Genomic DNA, 9,913 nt, shown 5'->3' with positions numbered 1-9,913 from the left:
CTTTACTTGCCTCTACATGCAACACCCAACCTAGTAATTTAAACCTCTGCAGGATCCACTAAGTATTCTCTAAGCCTCTACAGGCTCAAGCTAGTATTCTCTAAGCCTTTGTAGGCTACACCCAAGTATTCTTTCAAAGAAACCTCTTCAAGCTTCACCCCTTTAATAGAAACTGCTATTGCACTCACACGCACCTGTTGTATTCACTTTGTACTTTAGAAGCATTTATCCTCTTATTACTCTTTTGAGCTCTTCCTTCTAACCTAAGTGATAAACACTACACCTTTTGGAATACCTTCTATTGAAGCTCCTCATATGAAGGTGTTTACAAGTATTCCAATGGATTTGGCTCTACTTATAGCGGTATTTGTAACATCCCATTTTTTTCATAAATAAATTTAAAAATCTTTTTAGTATAAATAAATAAATAAATAAATATAGAGAAAATAATAGGCTGAGTACCCTAGGTATAAATAGCTATGTTAAGTCAGGTGCCTCCTCTTGGCCTTATTTTCATTTTTTCTCTTTTCTCCTCTCAAAACCCTCTCTTTTTCCCCCAGACCACCAACGCTGTCTCAGAAAAACAACGATCTCGGATGTATTCACCGTTGGATTGTCGTGAAATTTAAGCACCAGGTTCACAACCCAATTCCGAACACTCTAACCGTTGGGAATTTTAAAATCATGTCTGATCTTAGAGGAAAACCCTTTGCATTGTAGCCTTTTATTTTCCCGCAGAAACCCAAAACTGTCTCGGTAAAACTATGATCTCGGATTCGTTAACCGTTGGATTGTAGTCAAATTTGGGTATGTTGTTTGAAATTCAATTGCACAAACTTTCACCTTTGGGATTTGTGATATAATTTTCGTGGAGGGAGAAAAAGGAATCGCATGAAGATAGTACAAATGAAGGCTTCAATCCCTTCTCATTGTCTCTAACGTTTGGGAACCCTATCAGAGCAACCAGAGGAATCTTAGAACTTGTTAGAGATGTCTCTATCGTTGTTGGAAGACGTGTGAGTCCGCTTAGAAGTAAGGGATGATTTATTCACAATTGGAGATTAGTGAAAACATGTGTAGGGATCCTTAGAGTATCAATTGGAATGAATTTTGGGGTGTTTTTGTCATTTTTGATTCTATTCTTATAATTATAATTGTGAATTATATATGTTTGATGAACCATTTGATGTCCCAATGAGAAATTGTTGTGAAATTGATATGCTATTGTGTCGAGTGTGAATCCTATAAATCGAACATTTTTCTAATTAGCATGAATTGATGAAATAAAATAAGGAGAAATTTAGAGTGAGATGTTGATTTTGTATTTTCTATGTTTCATGCTTTTTAGGTTTTTTTATATAGTTTAAAATTAATATCATAATTGAAATTCACCAAAGTGTTCATATAATTATTTAGAATTTGTGCATTGAAAGCTTACTTTGAAATTCGTGGTCCAATATGGTGTATGCTAGTTTATATATATAGAATTAGTTATATATTTATTTATATTAATATTTTATGTAAATAATATTGTAGAGTTGTTATAGTTTGATTCCAAAAATTATTAAGTGTTCGAGTTTGAGAATATTATGGTTAGATTTGATAAACATGTGTATGTTGTACCTTATGAATATCATTAGGAATGTTATGAGATGTTAAATTGTGGGTATGATAATTGGTTGTGAATAAGTGGATGTGTTTAACACTTGATGTTACAATAATGGTATTGTGAGCTATGAATTATACAATAACACGACCAATGTTTATGCGCAGTGTTAAAAAGAAAGTGTAGGTTCCTAGTTAGGAACTAGTGTTAAATTGTAGGCAATGTGTTAAACGTGTTTGAAACACAAGTGTGATGTTGTGGATATTGTATACTTCATGAATAGTGCTTATAAATGAAATATGTGATGAATTGTGGAATAATATGTTGCCTTGAGATTATAATATTATTATTGAGATGGAGTAAAAGTGCAAAGTAGAACAGGTGTTGAATTGTGAGATACATGAAAACAGGTGATGGTGGATTGTGATATTATGAGATGTGAAATTGTGAATGAGTTTTGGTTGTGAATAAGTGTGTGATTAACTCTTGATGTGACATTATTTGTGTTGTAAGCTGTGAATTGTACAATAACCCGACCAATGTTATCTTGAGAAAAGTGTAAATGCGCAGTGTTAAAGAGAAAGTGTAGGTTTCCTATTTAGGAACCAGTGTTAAATTGTAGCGCAATATAATGTACATGTTTAAAACACGAGTGTGAGGTCGTAGGTATTGTATAATTCACGAGCAGTGTCTGTGTGCTAAAATGATTTTAGGGGTTGGACCTGAATCAGGAGGGAGAGACCCTAACGGACTCTTCGGAGTGTAGGCCTTGGGGGTCACCGGGTTTGAGTGCTCCTTTAAGCCTATGCTAATCCCATATGGTTGGAGCATTCTCGCAAAACATCGTGACCCTGACTGGTCTCCCTATGATCTTACTTAGTGATAGTGACCTGACAAACCCATTGTGTGGTGTGTCTTGTTATGTACTCCTAAGCGCCCCAGGGTGGTTTTTCACTGACATGGTATCACATTGCATATAGGCTTGAGTCTTAGCATAACTGTCTCATGCGCTTGCTAATTGTTTATTATGAAATTGATGTGTTATTATGTCTTGATCAGAGCGTGTGATTCTTGTGTAATGTGATTGATGATTGAAAAGTGTGATTGATGGATGAAAAGTGAACTTTGAATGACAAAGTGGTGGAATTACGTGAATTACGTGTAAGTAAGTTTTATTTGGTTTATATGATATGTATATCTAGTTGTCTTGTTTCTCTATTAGTTAGGAATGTGATAACTCACTCCCAGTTTGCTATTTGTGTTTGGATCCTGTGATGATCTTGAACTTTGTGTTCGGGGGAGCAGATGACTAGGTGAATTGTTTTAAGGAACCTTGTGTTGAAGGACGTCGAGACACGACGCTCTAATAGGATGTGGCATTGGGGTATAGGGTTTTATATTAATTTTATGAAGTCTTAGACGATCTTGTTTGAACCGAGATAACTTTATTATTTATTTGGACAGATTTGAATATGATGTAGTAGAAAGTGAATGTGAGCCTTTTATCCCTTTGAAAGGCTTATATTTTCAAATGTAAAAAAAAAAACAAAAAAAATGCATTTTAATTCATATTTGAATTTTTATTCCTTTGTTAGTATATATGTGAGGGGTAGAGGGTGTCACAGTACTCTAGATAGATTCTTTTTTTACCTTACCCTGTCTTTTAGGCTCTCTTTCCTTGCAAGTTTCTTGCTTCAATATGTGAAAATCTATACATAGCAGATAAGGGCCAAATTTCAATTATTTTGGGGATTAAATTTTAGCACTTATCCTTTAATTGTAATAGTTTTCTTATAAACTACCCTTAAAATTAGTTGTAACTATATATTGTACATTTACTAATATTGTCGTTTAAAATATGAAAAATTCATCCATGATTTTGTATGTTTTTATGATTGTTTGTTAGATCCAGAAACAAAGCTAAAAGGAAGGGAAAAATGGTCTTTTCATGAAGATTTTTTACCCTAAATTCACCCAGGCTAGCATCTAGCTCACTTGTATGACACCTTATACCCCAACATATATATAAATAAATAGAATATATAAAAATATTGGTAAACAAATTCACGTGGGTAAAAGATTCACATTCACTTCACTATTATCAAATAAAACTTATTAAAAACATATTTGACTCAAAACAATACCGTCAAATTTTACAAAAAAATGTTTTGTTAAATTAGTGAGGTAAAGTAAAATAGACTAACATCATGCAATTAATATTGAAACTTATGCCCCAATGTCACATCCTATCAGAGCATTGTGTCCAGACGTCCTTCAGCACAAGGTTCCTTAAAGCAATTCACCTAGCCATCTGCTCCCCCGAACACAAAGTTCAAGATTATCACAGGATCCAAACACAAACAACACACGGGGAGTGAGTTATCACATTCCTAACTAATAGAGAAACAAGACAACTAGATATACATATCATATAAATGAGATACAACTTACTTAAACATAACTCACATAATTCCATGACTTTGTCATTTAAACTTCACTTTTCAATCATCAATCACATTACACAAGAATCACACACTCCGATCAAGACATAATAACACATCAATTTCATAGTAAACAATTAGCAAGCGTTATGCAATAGTTTTGCTAATACTCAAGCCTATATGCAACGTGGTACCATATCAGTGAAAAACCACCCTGGGGCGCTTAGGAGTACATGACAAGACACGCCACAAAATGAGTATGTTAGGTTACTCTCACTAAGTAAAATCATAGGGAGACCAGTCAGGGTCATGCTGTTTTGCAAGAATGCTCCAACCATGTGGGATCAGCATAGGCTTAAAGGAGCACTCAAACCGGGTGACCCCCAAGGCCTACACTTCGAAGAGTCCATCAGGGTCTCTCCCTCCTAATTCAGGTCTAACCCTTAAAATAATTTTTTTGCATGCAGACACTACTCATGAATTATACAATACCCACGACCTCACACTCATGTTTTAAACACGTTTAACACAATTGCGCTACAATTTAACACTGGTTCCTAAATAGGAAACCTAAATTTTCTCTTTAACACTGGTTCCTAAATAGGAAACTTACACTTTCTCTGTAACATTGCACATTAAAACTTTTCTTAAGATAACACTAGTCGGGTTATTGTACAATTCACAACTTACAACACAATGTCACATCAAGTGTTAACCACACACTTATTCACAACCAAAATTTATTCACAATTTCACATCACATAATGTCACAATCCATCATCACATGTTTACACGTATCTTACAAATTAACACATGTTCAACTTTGCACTTATACTCAATCTCAACAACAATACTATAATCTCAAGTAACATGTTATTCCACAATTCATCACATATTTCATTCATAAACACTGTTTATAAATTATACAATACCCACAACTTCACACTCATGTTTTAAATACGTTCAACACATTGCGCTACAATTTAACATTGGTTCCTAAATAGAAAACCTACACTTTCTCTTAACACTACGCATAAACATTTTCTCAATATCAACACTAGTCGGGTTATTGTATAATTCACAGCTCACAACATAATTATTGTCACATAAGTGTTAAACACACACTTATTCACAACCAAATATCATGTCCACAATTTAAAATCTCATAATGTCACAATCAATCATCTCATGTTTACATGTATCTCACAAATTGACACATTCCACTTTGTACTACTCGATCTCCATAATAATATTATAATGTCATTATAATAATTTATTACATCTCATAACTCATATATACATCACACAATAATCATATTTGCAAGACACAAAACATATATATATATATATATATATATATAGAGAGAGAGAGAGAGAGAGAATCAAGCTACATTATTTTTAATCAAGAGAGTTTTTATAACAATTAATTTAATATTACATCAAAAGAAATTACCACTAGGCATTAACCTTACAACTTTCTTTAATTTATTATTTTAGTATTACAATAAATATATACACATAACATGTTGATCATCGTCGTAGAAAAATTAGAACAATATAATAATTTGTATAAAATAAGTCATTGAATAATATTATTTAGAATGTAATTCACGTTAATAAAAAAAAGCTCAATTTTTTTAAGGGTTCACACTCAACATAAGAACACATTAATTTCACAACAATTTCTCATTGGAACATCAACTAGTTCATCAAACATATATAATTCACAATTATAATTATAAGGATAAAATAAAAAATTACAGAAACACCCCAAAACTCATTCCAATTGATACTCTAAGGATCCCTACACATGTTCTCACTAATCCCCAATTATGAATAACTCATCTCTTACCTCTAAGCGGGCTCATGTGTCTTCTGACAGTGATAACGGCATCTCTAGCAAGTTCCTGAGATTCCTCAATTTTTTCCTCTAATTGCTCTGATAGGGTTTCCAAAAGTTAGAGAGAAGAAGGGATTGGAACCTCCCTTTTATACTGTCTTCGTGCGATTCAGTTTTCTCTCTCCGGGGGTATTATTTCGCATATCCCAACGGTGAAGGTGTGCCAAATTGAATCACAAACAACATATTAGATTTTCAAGACAATCCAACGGTTAACAAATCTGGGGTCATAGTTTTATCGAGACAGCTCTCGGTTTCTACGGGAATGGAAAAGTTATAATGCGAAGGTGTTTTCTCTCAGCTCCGACATGATTTCATAATTCCCAACGGTGAGAATTCTGGAAATTTCCTTGCAAACCTTATGCTCAATTTTCACGACGATCCAACGGTGAATGAGTCCGAGATTATCATTTTTCTGAGATAGGTTTGGTTGTCTTTGGGAAAAAAAGAGGGTTTTGGGAGAAGAGAGAAAAACAAAAATAATGTGAAGAGAAGGCATCACCGGTGTGAAAACTGACCTAACACGTCTCTACTTATACCTAGGGTATCTAAAACTTATTATTTACTCTATTTATTTATTTTTATTATTTTATAAAAATAAACTATATTTTATTCCCTATCAAATGAATAAATAAAATATCCTCTTTATTTTCTGTAAAACCATTATTTTAATTAATAAATTTATTTTTCCCTATTTATTTAATTATAAAAACCTCATCATTTTTATAAAACTCTATTTATTTATAAATAAAATCCTTTTTAGTTTAGTCTACAAAAAATGGGATGTTGCAGCTTGGGCTAAGAGAAAACTATAGCCCTAAGCAAGCCACTCGCTTGTGCAAGTTGATACCATCAGCCCTAAGCAAGCAACTCGCCTGGGCGAGCTCTAGCTCGCTTGGGCGAGTTTCCCCTACACTAAATGGTTTTTTCTATAGATAGCCATGCAGAGGAAGAGGAAAACAGAATCCAACAACCTGAAACCAGATAGAAAAATGTAGAAGAAGAAGAAGAAGAGGAAAATCGGAGCCGAGGCGCTGCAGAGTTGTGACTGTGGATCACTTCCTTCATCATTTCTCTTGTTAGTCTTGTGCTCTGCACAATGATCGGTTAGTTTTTGTTAAGGATTAGGTTTAACCTTTGTACCCTTGTGTATCCCTTTTGATATTATATATGTATTAATCTTTTCTACTCATTATTGGTAATTTCATTCTACTCGTAATGCTTGATTCTATTTGATCACTAGTGTTATGAAATTGGATTTTAAGTGAGACTGGAAAGTAATCTTAGAATTTGAACCAAATGATTTTACTCTTTACGTTACGCTGCTTGGAATATAGCATAACATTTTGATTGCAAAACTCACGAAAATATAATTGTAATGTTGGGATATTTACTGCATATGCGAGGGATCGATATTTAGTAAATATTCTTCGGTTCCAAGTGCGAGGAATTGACTTGGGATAACTATGTGTGTATCCGTAATGTTAGAAAATGATTTATACATGTTAATCTTATTAGGATACTAAGGGTATGAACGATGAAATCAAATCTTGTGTTTTCTTGAAATAATTTAAGTCGTTTGTGCAATTTACGTATTTTTTACACACTGAATTCTGTTACTTCCGTATTTTCATATTTTTGTATTTATGTTGTTTTCACTATTCTTTTACTTTCAGTTATCTTTAGTTAGTTAAACCAAAACCAATGACAATAAATTAAATTTGTGCATAACTATTAAACTAATAACATTTATCTGAATGAATTAAGTAACTCAAGTCCTTGTGGAGACAAACTTTTCTATAAATGTGAAACCTACAATAAGAATTGGTACACTTGCCAAGTTTTAACAGTAGTTGTTTATGGCTATTGGAGGTAGAATTCCAAACTTCAAGTTGTTGCAGAGTTTTCCATGTTCATACAACTGCCTTCTTTTCATTTTGCTTCTTTTCCAAGTCTTTTACAACTTTTCTCGAGGTGCTTCCTTCATCTTTGCTTTTCTCAACCATTTTGATAGCTTGGACATTTCAATGTTGAAATGTATCCACTGTGTGCTGAGTTGTATGGTCTTAGTGGTTCCTCATGATTTTTTAAGAAGATGTTATGGTAACTACTGTTGGACAAGTGGCCTAAGAAATTTTAAGAAGAGGGGGTTGAATTAAGATTTCGTTGACTATTCCTAATTGAAAATTTCCCTTTCTTAGATATTCCTTAGATTCAATTATTTCTTTAATTATAAGTTACTCAAATAACAAATAAGGAGAAGTAAACTTAAAGAAATATAAACACAACAGAAAGTAAAAGAGATTAAGGAAAAAGAGAATGCAAAACTGGATTCATACTGGTTCGACCACAACCCGTGCCTACATCCAGTCCCCAAGCAACCTGCTTGAAATTTCCACTATCCTTGTAAAATCCTTTACAAGCAATGAACCACAAAGGACTTCCCTCCTTTGTGTTCATTGATTATAACCGGGAAGTTATTCCCACTTCTTGCAATGAACCCTAAGGAACGTTGGTCCCTTGTGTCCATTGATAACAACCAAGAAGTTATACCCACTTCTTGCAATGAACCCAAAAGACGTTGGTCTTTTGTGTCCAGTGATCAACCAAGAAGCAAATCCTGCTTCTTGCAATGAACCCAAGGAACGTTGGTCCCTTGTGTTCAGTGTGTCAACCAAGAAGACCTTCTCTTGAAAACAGTCGCCAAGAGTAGGTCTCTTGAAAAACTTTTTGTAAGAATGGAGGAAAGGAAGAAAATAGAATAGCACAAGTTTTTGCCCAATGAACTTTTCTTGACAAAGCAAGTGTTGAACAAAAAATCTTAGAAAGAAGTTGAGAAATCTGTTTGAAATTCATGCCATGATCACATATTTATAGCCATTTGATGGCTCTTGAAGAAACCATGTCAAAAGTTGTAACTTTTGGCAATTTCTTCAAAACCAGTCACTTTAAAAAAGTTGTGACTCTTGGCAATTTCTTCAAAAATCAGTCACTTTTAAAGTTGTGACTCTTGGTAATTTTTCAAAACCAGTCACTTTAAAAAGTTGTGACTCTTGGTAAATTTTCAAAAGCAGTCACTAGTAATCGATTACCATAATGGTGTAATCGATTACACAATTTATTTTATCAAAAGTTGTGACTCTTCATGTTGAGGTTTGAAATCCAACGTTCAGAATCACTGGTAATCAATTACAAATATTGTGTAATCGATTACACTATTTTGAAAATATTTTGTCACAAGTTGTGACTCTTGAGATTTTAAATTCAACGTTCAAAAACATTGGTAATCGATTACATGCCCATGGTAATCGATTACTACTTTGTAAAACAGTTATAAAACTGTTTTGGGCTTTTGGTAATCGATTATTGTCTTACGGTAATCAATTACCAGAGAGTAAAAACTCTGGTAAAAGATGTTTCTTTGAAAAATTCATTTGGACAAATTTTGCTATTCAATCTTTTCTTTGGAAAAATCTTTTTATACTTATCTTGATGCTTTTCTTGAGGTTCTTGCATATCTTGAGTCTTCTCTTGAATCTTCACTTGAATCTTCTTGATTTCTTTAGTCTTGTTTGAATGTATCTTTTAAAAATCTTTGGCATCATCAAAATAATCTTGGAAGCTTTGCTTCTATAACTATAGTGCATCATGCTCCAATCTTTTCAATATTCTGGTTTATTGTCTTTGGTTAAGACTTATAGTCTTCTTTGAGTTCCCTTATTCAGAAATTATGAAAGTATATTGAAGAACTCCCTAATTCAGAATCAATGCTTCCAAATACTAATGCATGTGAGTCTTGTAAAACCTATTGTGTACTTTTGAATAATGCATGTGTTTCTTGTAAAACCCCTTAACTAAAACTATCCCCAGTATTATACTTCTAGTCATATACAACTTTTGATATCTACACTTTGACCCATAAAACATGATTATCTTTCCAACTTCTAAACAATCCTTTTTTTAGAA

The sequence above is a fragment of the Glycine soja genome, chromosome 2 (genome assembly GCF_004193775.1).
Source record: "Glycine soja cultivar W05 chromosome 2, ASM419377v2, whole genome shotgun sequence".
Lineage (NCBI taxonomy): Eukaryota > Viridiplantae > Streptophyta > Magnoliopsida > Fabales > Fabaceae > Glycine > Glycine soja.
This window is presented reverse-complemented; position numbering follows the sequence as displayed.